The sequence below is a fragment of the Myodes glareolus genome, chromosome 15, assembly GCF_982192425.1.
Source record: "Myodes glareolus chromosome 15, mMyoGla1.1, whole genome shotgun sequence".
NCBI classification, from domain to species: domain Eukaryota; kingdom Metazoa; phylum Chordata; class Mammalia; order Rodentia; family Cricetidae; genus Myodes; species Myodes glareolus.
This window is the reverse complement of record NC_142040.1, coordinates 7,422,474-7,439,056: the sequence shown is the minus strand read 5'-3', so window position 1 is coordinate 7,439,056 and position 16,583 is coordinate 7,422,474. Positions and strand designations below refer to the sequence as shown.

At 38.1% G+C, this 16,583-nt stretch overlaps 1 long non-coding RNA gene across 1 annotated transcript; it reads right to left on the bottom strand.

Annotated features, from left to right (window-relative positions):
• Positions 1-6,710: 6,710 nt before the first annotated feature.
• LOC146891678 (uncharacterized) lies at positions 6,711-11,438 on the bottom strand. The gene is made up of 3 exons (XR_014997222.2): positions 11,304-11,438; positions 8,161-8,244; positions 6,711-7,847 (listed from the first exon to the last, which is right to left on the bottom strand). It is a non-coding gene; the product is annotated as an uncharacterized LOC146891678 (long non-coding RNA).
• Between the last annotated feature and the right edge of the window lie 5,145 nt (positions 11,439-16,583).

Genomic DNA, 16,583 nt, shown 5'->3' with positions numbered 1-16,583 from the left:
TTTTCCTAATTTTACAGAAAGATAAAACCTGGCTTTAAAATTTGACAAATTCTGAGACTTCCGTAAAATAAGAATAATAAAGTTGGAATTTTAACTGAACAATTGTGAAAACTGCGACTTTTTAAAAAGTCATCCTAATGACACTTGATTTATAGCTGCTTTAAGTTTTCAGAGATCACTGAAACACTAAAACTTATTTGTATTGTTATTTTCTTTCAAGTTTGTTTACTTTGTCTAACACTAAGGTGAAATTTGTATTGAAAAGAAGTTCACGTAACATAAAACTTATCATTTTAAAGTGTTTATCAGCATTTGGGGACTTACTAATTGAACGTTAGGTTATGAGGTATCATGACAATTTCATATATGTCTACAACATACTGCAAATAAACTTGCATAAATCTAATGCAAGGTAAGACATAAAAGAAGGTAAAACAGTGAGTTGTGTATTAGTTATCTGGATGGTTGTACATCTCTGAAGTATAATTGTTATATCCACAGAAAATGCTGCCATGAAGAGTTGGCAGGACTTACAGTGGATGTGTGTTCATTACTTGGTGATCATTACTGCAGTGTATTAGTCATTATATATCTGCAGTGTTAGTATTCATTAAATAGTAACCATCATTAAAATGAATACTGTAGTTTTCATATTGAAATAGTATTTTAAGTGGATTCATCTATTCATATTATCTTACAACAAACCATAAACAAATTAATATTTTACAATGTATGAGGCAAAGAGTATCAGTCTTTAAGAATAATCCATTTTCACAGTAGAAATTCAAATATAAACATTTTTGACTTCTTAACTGTGATATAAGTACTTAAGCTGAAGCCATAGAAAAGAGTAATGTAATGGAGAAGCTCTGTAAAACAACAATGATTTATAAACTGAACACCCTTTTGTGGATTGCTTGTATGGAGTGAACATGTAGTGAGCTCTGAAATGTCTGCTACTAAAAAAACATGTCTCTTCAGAAACACAACCCTGTAGATAATTTGAATGTGCTGGTGAACATACAGAAACAGAGTTGGCAGATGAAAGGGGTCTTGCTACTGCATAGCAAAACTTTTCTGACTTCTCTTCGATCTCTATGCCACACTGAGAAATATTGTACGTATTGTTGACGAGATTGTAATGTTTCATGTATTAAATTCAAATATAAAGTCAGAAGCAATTTTGAAAGTCAATGAGGTTATCCTAAAGCTGGAGAATTGGTGACTCTATAATAGGTACCATGTCATAGGACAGATGGCAGGGAACAAAAGATGAGCTGGCAGCTTGTGGTGTCCCTTTCTCTTAGCCAAGAATCAGAGAGAACTCGGGGTGTGAAAGGGGATACCCAGGAGGGCAGTGTTTGTTCATAGCACTAATTAGTCTTGGCTGACAAACCCCCCGTCTGCATAAAGAACACCACAGACATGACAGTGTCATTTGTTTGAAGATCTATTAGGTTCTGGTCAGTACAGAACATGTACCCGTTACTGATCAAAGTATTTGAAGGTTAAGAATCAATGATACATGACCTATGAGTTTACTAGCAATAATAAATTTATATCAGTATAACACTGATATCAATGAATTCAAGACAGTTTGTATGGGTGTACTTAAAACATTGCATTTCAATGCTGTATTTCCTCATTTAAGTATCATCTAGAATTCTTTGAAGTCTTTCACACTTACTGTGAAGCCAGATGACCAGGTTTCTAATGCAATCTCTACCAGTTATCACATGCATAAGCTTGAACACCTCATTTAATTCCTTCTGCCTCAGTTTTCTCATACATGAAATGGGAATGAAAAACTATAGGTCCACAGTATTATTGAAACAATTAAGCAAAATATTATATGTACAATCTGTCAGTAGTGCCTGGCAAGTAGTCTGAATCAGCTAGTAGCCTGGCACATAGCAAATGCTATATAAATGTTAGCTATTGCTGATGCTAGGAGCTGTCACAGTAAATTTTACATGCTATATATTGTTACTTTAAAAACAGTATACTGAGCTATCATCGTAGAGGAATTTATTCAAGTTTGCCAGATAAATGTCTAAATATAATTACTCATCAAATCAAACATGGATTTACCCTGTAAATTGAACAGAAGTGGAATAAAAACAACCATTTCATATTCTATATTCTATCATAAAACTGTTTAAGTTTTAGTAACTTGATATAAAATTAAAATAATTTTAAATCACTTATCAGAAAATGATGCTGACCCAGGAAACATATGGGAGCAAATAAAATGATTATTTGATAAACTGTTTATAAAATAAGCAATTAACAATGCTTAGTCTACTCAAAGATGTGAAGGAAACAGATATATAAAGCCAACTAGCTACTTTCTTAAAATTGTAATCAAGTAAAGTGAAATCACGTGAAGAAATAATTTTATGTCAAATGTGTTTTATTATCTCAGAGAAATCCATACATTCATGCAATGTATTTTGGTCATATCCATACCTACTATGATCCTACATTCTCCAAACCCATCTCCTACACTCCAGTCCCACTCCAAAATTCATGTCCTTTTAATAATAAGTCTAATTTGTGATGTCTATAGATGCATTGGTATGCAGATCCATCCACTGGAGCACAGATGATTTACCGGTGACAACCAAAGAAAATCAACACATCAGAGCAGCCACTGACTTGTCAATACTTTGCATCCCTTCCACCAAGTGAGAATGTTTTACTGGTTTGATCTTATGAAGTTTATATGCCAGCAACAAAGCTGCTGTGAATTAGTTCATCTTCGCCCACCTTCTCCAGCCTCTGGCTCTAACAATCTTCTGGAATACCCTCAGCATGATGTCCTCTGAGTCATAGGGAAGGCTGTATGAAATGGATGTCCCATTCTTGGCTGAGCAATCCCAATACATTCATTCTCTGCACAATGACCAGTTTTGAGGTTCTGTATCAGTCACCATCCACTCTACATGAAAGCATCTACAATAAGGATTAAAAGCTACACTTTACTAGAAGTAAAGACATGTATCTTTAGAGGGCAGCATGATATTGTATCCATGTAACCATGGAATGATAGTATGTTCATTCCTAGGGCCTGTGAGCTCATCAGCCATGGGATCTTCATCAGAATTACAATATAGGCTTGGTTTTTCCTCCTGTGAAGGATGAATTTTGTTTTTTTTAAGTCAATAACATATTTTAACGCATTTCTTTACAAAAATAACAGAATTATCTGTTGTGAATAAAACACATATGTTAAAAGTAAATGTTCCCTGGTATGCGAAATCTGTTTTATTGGAGGAAATTAACTCTCATATATATTTCTATCTAGTTTTAAGTAGATCCATTCAATAACTTGGTATTTAAATATTGTTTTCTTTACTGTTATTGGAAGATATGGCACTTGATTTAATATTTCCTATGTTAAAATGAAGGCATTATATGAGTGTGCTTTTTTAGGAAAAAGTAGTAAATGGTTCCATAAATATAGATAATAAATACGGCTATTCACTAGAGATCTTACATTTTATCAGCGTAGTCAGGTACAGTAATTTTTTCTGTTGTCTAAATCTATCTGAGACTCAGTTCTCTTTTTTATTGAGCTCTACACTTTAGAAAGTGGTCTCTCCTGTGCCAAAATGGAGATCTTACTAAAAGCAATCTACAGATCCAATGCAATGCCCATCAAAATCTCAGCAGAGTTCTTCACAGACCTCAAAAGAATGGCACTCAACTTCATATGGAAAAATCACAAAACCCAGGACAGCCAAAACAATTCTGTATAATAAAAGAACTTCTGGAGGCATCACAATACCTGATTTCAAGCTCTATTATAGAGTTACAGTACTGAAAACAGTCTGGCATTGGCAAAAGAACAGACAGGAGGATCAATGAAAGTGAATCAAAGACCCAGGTATTAATTAATCCACACACTTTAAAAAACCTGATTTTTGACAAAGAAGTAAAAAAATATCAAATGGAAAAAAGAAATCATATTTAACAAATAGTGCTGGTGTAACCGGATATCAACATGAAGAAGAATGAAAATAGATCCATATCTATCACCATGCAAAAAACTCAAGTCCAAATGGATCAAAGACCACAACATAAAGCCAGCCACACTGAACCTTATAGAAGAGAAAGTGGAAAGTACACTTGAACGCATTGGCACAGGAGACTCAGTTCTTAATCATAACAAAAGGTAGCATTTGGGCATCCATAAGGTTCAGAAGAACTTTTCTCCAGTGCCATTTTCACATCATCACTAATGTAGATGACAGTCAATTGCTTTAAATGCCCATTTAATTCCTTAAGCCACACTCGTGTAGATCAAAAATTTGGTTCATCCTCCATGTTAATTTCACATAACCACTTTTATCCACCAAATAATGAATGAACTTTCTTCCAAATGTTATCTTTAGTGTCTGATCTTGAATATAGTTTTATGGTAAAATGTATCCCATGCCCATTTCATGCTGCACAAGCATATTTGCTTCATTTTTGTTCCCTCAGTATATTCACAGGAAATTCCAGGAATATACACCAATATTTTAAGGTGTAACGTAGCCCAATATTGTGGGATTAAGACTAAATTTATTTCTTACCATTTATGTGTTCAAAAGTAGACTTGGCTTAGTCACTGAATTTCAGATAACATATGGAAGACCGCACACTGAATTGTAAAACACAATTTTGATATAACTTTGTGCTGTGCCATAAAATCTTTAATTTGATGAATTTTAAGGCAATAATACTCATGGATCAAATGATGACAACTCTTTCCCCCTAAGTCATGTGATTACCAAACACCCTAAGAATTCTCTTTGACGATGTGATCTTTCCTACCACAGTTCTAGATGTAGGAAAAATGAACTTTTACTCTGAATATGCACTGCTTTTTATTTTCAATTTATTTTACAGAACCATAACACAGACAAGCACATTAGGGTACATTCATTTTCAATAATGATAATGTCTCAACACATACTAACCTTACATATAGCAAGAAAAGTAATATCAAATAGAAAGTCTTGAACACTTTCTCTGGAATGCAAAGCATGGGTAAGATTTAAGGTTTTCAGCTGGGCCTGGTCAAGTAAGCCTTTATTCTATCCATCCAGGAGGCCGAGGCAGGAAGACTGAATTTCAAAGCCCACTAAGTCTACAGGGTGAGTTAAAGGCCAACCTGGGCATTTAAAAGTTACTCTGTCATAAAATAAATAGTAAAAAAAGATATGGAAATATAGCTCAATGGGGGACTCTTCTCATAATCTATCTGAGTTTCTAGGCTTAAGCCTCATCAATGAAAAAGGAGAAAAAGGAAACAAAGTGAAAAATTACTATGTTCATATCTTTGGGAGGCGCCAATCCTGAGAGTGAAGATGGAAACATGGATCTAATCTTTGGTAAGATTTTACCCTCAGTCACAAACTAACAAGCTATAAGGAGGACATCTCAGTAACCAAGATATGGTGTTACTTGGCACTTAGAAATTGTCTGTAAGGTTTTCCAGAGAGAGGTAAGTTTTAAAGAAGTCCATGGTAGGAGAAGAAGAAAAGAATTCATGTACCAGGCTCCTTCCACTCTCCAATTTTTCACTGCTCAATGCCCACTTCACAGAGACCCAGTTCTTGGCCTGGAGACGTTTCATCTTCTCACTTCCACTTGTATGTACTGGGAGCTAGGAAATAGTGTGTCTGCATAGCCAAAAAAATATGACAGAAAGCAACGTGAGCAGAATGTTCATCTTGACAGAAAAAAATGAGGCTGAAGAAATGCCTCAGGAGTTAAGAGCACTTGGTGATCTTGTAGAAGACCTGGGTTTAGTTTTAAATGGTGGTTTACAGTTTCCTGTACCTTCATTTCCAGGAACCTAATGATCCCCTCTGGCCTCTATGGGTACCAGATACTTAAGGGGTACACAGGTAGGCACTCACACACAAACATAAAATAAACAAATAAAAACTTTTCATTTTCATACAAAGACAATGCTCTCTATGTAATTTTATAACCTTCAAAAAATTACACATTTATAATTTCCAATGTTTGTATCCCCAGACTCTGAATTATTCCTGAGATTATTCATGTTAGAGTAAGAGGAGTTTAATTTTTATAAAAAATATGACACAAAAATATAATTAAAAGAAATATGATGTTAAGAATATATAAATACACAATCAAATTCCTTCATTCATAATGTAATTTCACAAACATAATGTCTTTGAATTCAATGCAATTTCCTTTGAATACAAAAGGATTGAATGGGAGGCAACCAGAAGGAACAGAACACATCCTGGTCCTTTTTATGGACAGTGTCATGTCTCCTGAGTCCTCTTCCTTACATGCCTGATAATAGTATTTCAGCCTCTGTATGTTTCCCTCAGCCACATATGACTCCATGGCATAGCAGGCATCTGGTAAGAAAATGTGAAGGATCTTTCTTTAGAGTAGCCATTGGCCCTTTGCACAGGCACAGCTGGTACTTAGTCTTTGTTTTCTCTTTTCTACATATCTATGCTGCTCCTTGCAATTGTCCAATGTACCTCAGTGGCCTGAACCAACAACTTTCAAATTCCAAGCAATTTAAATACTTCTTAAACTTTTCAAAATGCAAAGTTCTTCTGTTGAGCAGTTTCCTTAGATAGAAGTAAGGTAAAGAATTGCCGCGCCAGCATGGCAACTGTCGTTCTTCTGAGCGAGGGACATCGGGATTAACACGCAACACAACTTCAAGGTTCTGCAGACAAGCCTTTATTCCACTTTCTCACACAGTATATATAGCCCTCAGCAGGGGAGGCTAAGACAGCAAAAGCAGGAAGCTCATCACCGTAACTCAATGGCTTAGGGGTAAACATCCTTAGAAACATTGCTGAAAACAACAGATTGTTCCTGTTTTAGTTCCTGTTTTCAACCAAGTGCAAGAGTGCAAGACAGATCAAGTGGGGGTGCGAAGGCCTGTCCTCTAGGGACTCAACAATTCCCCCCTTTTTATTTTAAAAGCATGAGAGCCCCTGTCTTAGGACTCCCCCAGATAGAGACTCTTACCCGTCTATGGGAGGCCTTAATCCCTGTCTTAGGCGAGCTTTCTATACCAGGAGAGTTGCCCATCATAGGGATCCCTCATGACTTCTGCAATATCTGCAGCCAGACTTGGGGCGCTTCCTGATTACCAGAAGACAGTCCAAGCAACACTTGTCGAGTGACAGTATGCTGTATGTGGGATTGCCACATAAAATGTCAGAGAATCCAAAAACAGATAACCCCAATAACAATATGACTACAAGTGAGCATTCCAGACAATCGCTGGACCCAGCCCCCAAGCTGGGCCATGGCATTCTACTGACAGGATTCAGACACAGCAGGGATCCATGTGCTGTTAATACTAACAATATGATAAGCTGTCTGCAGGGTGAAATTCAAAAAGGAATTCCAAGGGCCATCTAAACATGGATTCAACAGTTCAACCACATCAGAAGCATTTATAACATTAGCAAGTGTAACATACAAGACACTTGTTGCAGGAGTCAAAGGGAATCTACCTGTTCTTGCAAAAGCACAGTTTGTTGATTTAAATTTAAAAGTCCAAGTCCAATATGAGAGTCCAGAGCACTCTGTGTCTGCAGGGACCTACTAACCCTTCCAGATAGTTGGTTCACATTCTCTATAGTCACAGTTGTCTGCGAAATGGCATCTCCAGCAACCGTAGCCGCAGTGGCAGTGACAGCAACAATTGCAGCTGTTCGCCCCGCTGTCGATGAAGGATGATCTCCTGATATTCTTGAGACACCAGCACCGGCAGAGGAATCACAGCAGGCACTCGAACGATCAAAGCTCCATCAGAACCATCCCAGCAATTACTCAGTTTGCAGATCCTGGAAGAACAATAGAGAATATCGCCCCCCCCCAAAGTGCCACTCCACAATACAAAGAAAAATGGGGGAGGAACGCAAGCAGAGGATCAAATAGTCATATTGCGTCCAGCAGTATAACAAATCAGGCTCTTGAGCGATACATTCTTCCCCCATAACTGTCGGGTGGAGATTAAAATCTCTATCAGCATCCCAACACCAAGGAGCAGGTTTGGGACCATAGGTATTATACAATACTAACTGGCATTAAAAGTGGGGGGTTTCCCAGCAGATTCCCCATTACTCATAATTCTGTTGTTGTTACCAGAGTCATCACCTGAAGCAGAAGGAGCATTGTGGTCTTCATCCTGGGACACTGACCTTACGCACCACTCTGGCATCCAAATTGGTTTATCAACTCCTGGAGGAAAAACACATACAGCCCCTCTCACCTTTGCCAACAAGGGGGTTGGTTCCATCCATCTTCCTGTTTGCAAATCTTTCCAACAGACCCATCCTAGGCTCTGAGCCCTAACCTGTGTATGACACTTCATAGGCGAGCGCCCTTCAGCATCCATAGTCAAAAAATTTAAAATAAAGAGAATGGTGGATAACTGAGTAGTTGGGGAAAACATGAACTCCCCCCTTTTAATTTTTTGAAAATATTGCTTGAGGGTCTGATTGGCACTTTCCACGATTGCTTTGACCCATTGGGTTATATGGAATGCCTGTTTTATGGGAAATTTCATAGAATGAACAAAAGGATAAAATTTTTTTGCTGATATATGCTGGGCCATTATCTGTCTTAATAACCTCAGGTTTGCCCATATAGGCAAAAGCAGATAGGCAGTGTGCAATGGCATCTTTTGCTCATTCTCCTGAATGTAAGGATGCGAAAATTACTCCTGAAAAGGTGTCTACTGATACATGGACAAATTTAAGTTTCCCTGCAGCAGGCAGGTGTGTAACGTCCATCTGCCATAACTGATTTGGTCATAACCCTCGTGGGTTAACTCCTAAATTGGGGCTGCTTAGGAAAGGAGCATACTGAGAACAAGAAGATGTAATGGCTTGTGCTACTTCTCGCGTGCATTGAGTATGATGCTGAAGGGGGTGCGCGTTAAGGTGAAATTTATCATGTATTTCTTGGGTGCGGTCAGAAGTAAAGCAAACATGTGTATATTTATCAGCTAAATCATTACTTGCTGACAATGGCCCAGGCAGCCGAGTATGACTGCAGATATGTCCGACAAACAAAGGCTCAGTCCACTGCCAAATCAAATGCTGAACGCAGCTGAGCAAATGATGGACCTTAGAGGTAGGTGATATATATGCAGATGTCTCCAATGGCTTGAAAATGTGGGCCATATACACACTATCAGTATACAAATTTACAGGTTCCCCAGGGAAGAGCTGGAGTGCAATGAGGCAGGCTGTTACCTCTGCAGCTTGGGCTGATGCATCCCCCACAGGACTTTTCCATACTTTTCCTCCAGAGACCACTACTGCATTACCTTTAGGGGAAGCATCTGTAAAGACAGCACGAGCTGAGGGTATGGGAGATGCTCTAATCACTCGGGGGAATATAATGGGATGATTTTGAACAGGACCATTAATGGATGCTGAGGATAATGAGAATCAAAACTTCCGGAAAAGGTGAGAAAAAGTGTCCACTCATCATGGTACTGCTGTAATTGTACTAGCTGGTCTTTAGTATAAGGTGTTATAATCTTGTCAGGGTACTTCCCAAATGTCTGGGCAGCAACCTTCTTAGCTTTCCAAAGTAATTGTAATACAGCTTCATAGTATGGGGTGACTACCCTTGCTGGAGAGGCAGGCATGTGTACCCATAAAATAGGTCCATTCTGCCAAAAGACTTCTGTAGGGTCAAAATTGGAAGCAAGAACTACAAAATTTAATGATTGATCATAATTAATCTGCTAGAGATGGACCCTTTCAATGTTGTCCCGAAGAAGCCTTAAGGCCTGCCTGGCCGCAGGCGTCAATATTCCGGGAGAGGTTGGATCAGGATCCCCCAAAAGCATATCATACAGTGGTCTTAAGTCACCTGTTTTGATTGCTAGGGAGGGGCGTATCCACTGTATGTATCCCAGTAACTGCTGCCAATCATGTAAGGTTTTAAGATGAGAGGTGTTAATAGTTATTTATTTTTGTCCATTCCGTCCATATGGGGCTTGCATTTGGACCTTCTCAGGAGCTATGATCAGCCCAGCCTTCTCTAAATCCTGTTGCATTTGAGTATAGAACTTTTGACAGCTGATCCCCTGCGGCTTTGGTTGGCAGAGCTTTCCATGCTTTGGTAACTGCAGTCGCGATCTGGAGATATACGGCAGGATCGAGCACAATTTGATTGGCCAAGTCAGCATAAGCTCCTGCTGCAGTTAGCATGTCTAGATTGCGCTGTGCCTGTCCCGCTTGCACATTTAACCTAGCCATTTGTAAACAATTTTCTTGATATTCTCCCCTCCACAATAAGTAATCTCCTCCCCATAGTACCGCATGGCATAGCTGCTGCCAATCGCTAGGTGTAAGATTCAATGCCGCAAAAGACTCTACCATGGCAAGAGTAAACGGGGACTGAGAGCCGTATACCGCCACGGCCTCTTTTAATTGCTTCATCTCCTTAAAGCTCAAGGCCATATGTTGTCTCAGCATCTGTCCTGGATTGTTAGGATCAGGTACCTCTATAACCGGGGCAACTGTGTGCCAGGGCCGAAAACTGACAACTCCTCTTCTTCCAGAGCCCTCTTCGGCTTCCCTGTCATCTGTCAGTCCCCAACCCTCCTTCCCCAATCGGCATTAAAAGCAGGTGGGGCTGACAGCACACATAAGGAATTCTTCACCTTACAGTGCTTCAGCCTTTTCTGAAGTACCTTAATTTCCTGCATTAGCTGTGCTTCCTCATCAGATAAACTATTCTCTGCACTATAGCTGAGACTGTCTTTCCCATTTTCTGACTCAGAGGTTGTTGCTATCTGATTTTGCACCCGAAAGCGAATAGACTTTGGTGCTAGCCTTAGTACTGCGACAGATTCCAAAGTTCCCCCTGGTACCGCTGACATTTCCTTTTGGTCCCAATGCGACTCTGCTGATCCTATGGACCCGCGAGTCTCCTTCTCCTGTATTTCTTCAAGTATCTCTTTAGCAGCTATGATCTCCTGTCTCACTTTCACTTTATCAGTAAGTAGGGCATCGCGAACCAGGAGCCATAGCGAAAAGGTAGATATAGGGATGCTATCGGCACCCTCCTTTTGCAGCCGTTTCTGCAAATCTGTTTTTACCTGTTTCCAATCGGAGATGTTCAAACCTCCACCTATCAAAAACCACGTGCTTGCTGCGGCTATATTCTTAATAAAATCCCCTATAGTTCTCTCTTTGACCGCGGTTCCTTGTTTCTCTAACAATTTAGATATCTCTCTTACTGCTTGTGAATCCCATTTTACCCCAATCCATCCTTACCGGTCTAGGACGACCTCATTCGCTAACCCCTTCTTTCTCAGATCTCGGTGGGAACCTCCACTTTGCCGCACCAGCACGGCAACTATCGTTCTTCTGAGCGAGGAACGTCGGGATTAACAGGCAACACAACTTCAGGTTCTGAAGACAAGCCTTTTTTTCCACTTTCTCACACAGTATATATAGCCCTCAGCAGGGGAGGCTAAGACAGCAAAAGCAGGAAGCTCATCACAGTAACTCAATGGCTTAGGGGTAAACATCCTTAGAAACATTGCTGAAAACAACAGATTGTTCCTGTTTTCGTTCCTGTTCTCAACCAAGTGCAAGAGTGTAAGACAGATCAAGTGGGGGTGCGAAGGCCTGTCCTCTAGGGACCCAACAAAGAATCAGGGACCTGAAATGAACAGTAGGCTAAAGTTTGCAGATCCAGCTGCACAGTGCTTTAGCAAGTGCTGAACACATAGCATAGTAAGACTATGCTATGTCTTAATATATTTCCATATATTAAGATGAAATTTCTGCCTGAACTTCGAGACAATGGAAAGAGTACTATGCCTGTTTTAATAGACATACACAGTATTTATTCACATACGATCACCACTCCAATATGCCTATACTTGCCAAAAGGTATGACTGGTGTTTGGTATATCTGTTCATCATAATCTAATGAGAGAAACATTGGGAGAAAGAGAGCAAAAGCCTAGCACAGGAAATGGTATCTAACTCAAACAGTGTCTAAAGCTAGAATAGGATTTACTTTAATCTTCAACAAGTGTCAACTTCACGACACTGTATATAATTGATTGTATTGATTTGAAAATGTATCCACACATTCTCGATCTGTAGCCATAAACTTGCTCTTCATTGGGACCTAACCGATCATGTTGTGTTCCCCATGAATTTGTTCACAATGAAATGCAAAACTACCTTATTTTACTTTATGTTTTTCAGATGCTCTTAAGATCTTGAAACTATCTTTAAAAATTGCCTTGATTATCCTTAGCAATCAGTGCAGTGCAATTTAAAATTATTTTGAGATTTCATCTTACTCCAGTAGAATGGCTATGATTTTTTAAATGACAAATGTTGGCCCAAATGTAGCAGAATCAGAAAGCTTATTCATTGTTCATAAGCTTGCAACTAGATTTTTAGGAAAATCAGTGAGGCATTTCCTACAAAAGGAACCAAGTCTTCCATAAGATTCAGCTACACCTTTTTTGGGAATATGTCTTATATCCTATTATAGATATCCTTTTAGATATCCTATAATAGAGATACCTGCTCATCCATATGCATTACTGCACTATTGATCATAGCCAGTAAGTTGAAACAGCATTGATGTCCAACTAATAAAAATAAACTATGAAAATTTACACAAGAGAATATTACTCATTTGCTAAACAAAATGAAATTGTGAAATTTTTAAATAAATAGATGAACTGGAAATAGTTTTGAGGGAGGTAATCCAGACCCTGAAAGACAAATACTATATTTCTCTCTCATATGTGGATTTTTAACTTTGACTCACTCTCTCTCTCATATATATATATATATATATATATATATATATATATATATATATATACACATTTATATATAACATTTATATATACCACATTATATATTCATATACATAAATGGATACAGTATTAAACTGAATCATAAGTTCTTATCATTATACCCAAAGATGAATGTCTCTTAACACTCATCTCAGAAGCGTCTATTTACTGTAGATGGTGACTTAACTGAAACCCACAACTTATTAATTTGCAGAGAATAAAGATTCTAGAATGCTTATCAGCAAATGAAACATCTATGCCACACCCCTCTCAGGATCATCTGAGAAGAAGGGCAAAAATGGTAGTAGGAGCCAGAGGAAGGAGATGTCTACGGCAAAGCAATGTTTTGCACACATGAAGTTATAGTGCCTGTGACTTGATGCATGATGCTTGCTCAAAATCAAGCCAGTAACAATCCCAGAATGGTTGATGGAGTCACGTGGAAATGTAGTCACAACTCTAGAAGGCTGTTTAGGTAAGAAGAAAAGTTCAAGTATCCAAACCTACACCCCAGTGTGTGGTCCTATACTCATACACATCCAGCCAGCACTACAAAGAAATCAGTAGCTTTTAAAAGGAAAGTCCATGAAGTTATGATGAAAAAGTGGCATGGAGGATAGGGAAGGAGCTAGAGGCATAGGAACAATGTTGATTCTTTTCAAAACACATTGCATACATATATGAGATTCTCAAACAATAAGAAAAATTTTGAAAATTTAGTTTAAAAAAATCTATGGAATAATCATCTGTTAAAATTATCTCCAAATTCTGTCTAAATCCAATTCACGTATATAATATTTATAAACATTGGATCAACAAAATAATCTCCACAGGGTTCTAATGTATATGAGAAAAAAAATCAGTGCAGTGACAGACTAAAGGTTTGTGGATGACCTTTCTTTGGTTTTAATCACTGAAGTTCTGGACAGCTTAATAAGTTGAAGGTGCTGGGTCACAGTCTAACTTAATAAGGTCTGCCACAGGGCTTGGTCCCCTCTGATTGCTCCCATAAGTCTTAGGACATCTGGATCACTATCCTCGGCTGAGAAATGTTTTCCATAACTTTTCTTTTGTTCTCCATCCTGCATACAAATTGTTTTTATTAGCTCATGAATGATACACACTGTATATTTGTGTGATCTTTTGCCATTTTCAGCTATATCCTACAGAATGTGGGTTGATAGGTTCTCCAAAATGGAATTAAACACTGTTTATCAGCAGTGTCTTCTCTTCTCTTTTTCCACCCTTATTTAATATGGGTCAAGCTAGCCTTCAGTGTGACATGAAATTAAATATATAAACATTGCAGCAAGACATTTGAAATCATTTATAATGTGATACACTGACAGGAATAAAAGACCCAGATAAAAACATTAAATAATTTTAAGGATTTTTATATAAGATAACAAATCTGGATATAAATATCTCTGAAATTTAATTGTACATATAAATGTATATAGCTGAATGACTGACAAATTATTTGTTCAAATGATTCTCAAATTAGTGAACAGATACTCTGTTTTATTTCTATAAATTTTAAAGGCTTCATGAATATCACATTTGTGTTCTCATCACAATTTCCAAAATGGATAATAGAGGCATGGAAGCTGATTCAGATAGGAACAATTATAGTGTTTAGTATAGGGTTACATCTTTATCTTTTAACTTAAAATTTGCAATGGAGAATGGATATCAGGACTGTGACAATGAAGTAAAGACTTGTGCCTTTATATTTAAAAGAAAAAAAATTATCAAAAGAAAATCTGACTCTGTTTGTAATCTTATCTTACACTTGTTAAGGAAATTCTGTGAATAGATGGCATTCGGGATAAAATTCAACGGACCTCCCTACAACTCAAAATACCTGTATGCTGGGTCATCTGCATTACCCTCAGTGACATCATTTGAACAAAAACAATGTCTGAGCTATTCTCCGATTCAGCACAGTCCAGACTCAGTACATACACAATACTATATTATTTACACAATCATATGAAGTGTATCACAAAGACAGAGGAAAAGCTTGGTTTTATTGTGCAGATTACAGGTTGTTCTGTTAATGATAAGATAGATTCAGTGTGGTCACACATAGATGAGTTAAATCAGAGTATAGTCAAAGTGCATCCACAACAAAGTCACAGAAGTTTGGAAATAGAGAAAACAGGACTTTAGTTTGCCGGAAATACTTAACACAAGGAATTATTGAGCTAAAAACTCCCTAATTTCCTTATTAAAATGCTGTATGCCACTAATGTAAATCTTATTAAAACTGTGTTTTTACTTTGCAGCTTCTTATTTTATTTTGAAAAAGAAAACAGGCTATCTTTTTCATTATACATACCAATCTAAGTTCCTACTTCCTCCGCTCCTCCCATCCCCTCCACTAAACTCTCATCCACTGCCCATCCACTCCACAAAGAGGGCAAGGCACGTCGCTTGGAGGAAAGTCCAAGGCCTTCCCTACTATATCTAGGCTGAGCAAGATATCCATCCAAAGACAATAGGTTCCCCAAAAGGGCACTACAAGCAGTAGGGATAAATTCTGGTGCCACTGCCTCTGCCCCAGCCGTGCAACTGTTAACCACATTCAGAGTGACTAGTTTGGGCCTATGCTTGTTCCTTCCCTGTCCTTCTGGAAGTGGTGAGCTCCCATTAGTTCAGGTAGACTGTTTCAGTGGGTGTCCCCATCATGGTCTTGATTTTTTTTTTTTTTTTGCTCATATTCTCACTTCTCCCACTCTTCAGCTGGACTTTGGGAGCTCAGTCCTGTACTCTGTTATGGGTCTCTGCCTCTGTTTCCATCAGTTGCTGGATGATGGTTCTATGGTGATATTTAAGATAGTCATTAGTCTGACTATAGGGCAAGGCCAGGTCAGGCTCCCTCTCCTCTATTGCTTAGGGTCTTAGCTGGGGTCATCCTTGTGGATTCCTGGGAATTTCTCCAGAGCGGAGTTTCTTGCTAGCCCCGTAATGACTCCCTCAATCAAGATGTCTCATTCCTTGTTGTAATCTCTGTCCTTCCTCCATCTTGAACATGCCATTTCCTCAAGTTCTCATTCATCTACTTTTACGCTCCTCTTCCCATTCCACCCTCCCTTTCCCCTGAACCCCATGTTCCCAAATTTGTTAGGCAATCTTGTCTATTTTGATTTTCCAGGTGGACTTATATATGTTTTTCTTAGGGTTAACTTTGTTACTTAGCTTCTTCTATAAGATCCTGAAGTATAGGTTCAATATTCTTTGATTATAACTAGTATCTACTTATGAGTAAGTACATACTATATTCATCTTTTTGGGTCTGGGTTACCTTATTCAGGATGGTGCTTTATAGTTCCATCCATTTACATGTAAATTTCAAGATGTCATTGTTTTTACCGCTGAGTAATGTGTAAATGTGCCATATTTTCTTTATCCATTCTTCTGTTGAGGGGCCTAGAGTGATGTCTCAGCCATTAAAGGCTAGGCTCACCACCAAAAATACTTTGCAGCTTCTTATCAGCAAGAAGTCTCTTCTATGTTCTTGTTTGGGTTTGTTTTTGCTACTAATGAGCAAGACTGAAGGTTTTTTTTTTTTCAGAATATATCTTACAACTTACTTGCCAAGAAATCTTGTGTAACTCTGCTACTTAAACATTTTATATTTCTTTTTAAATACAACTCATTTGAAAATTTTATACAACAGTACTGTATTTACACTGTCCAACCCTCCCTTTTTCAAACTGAA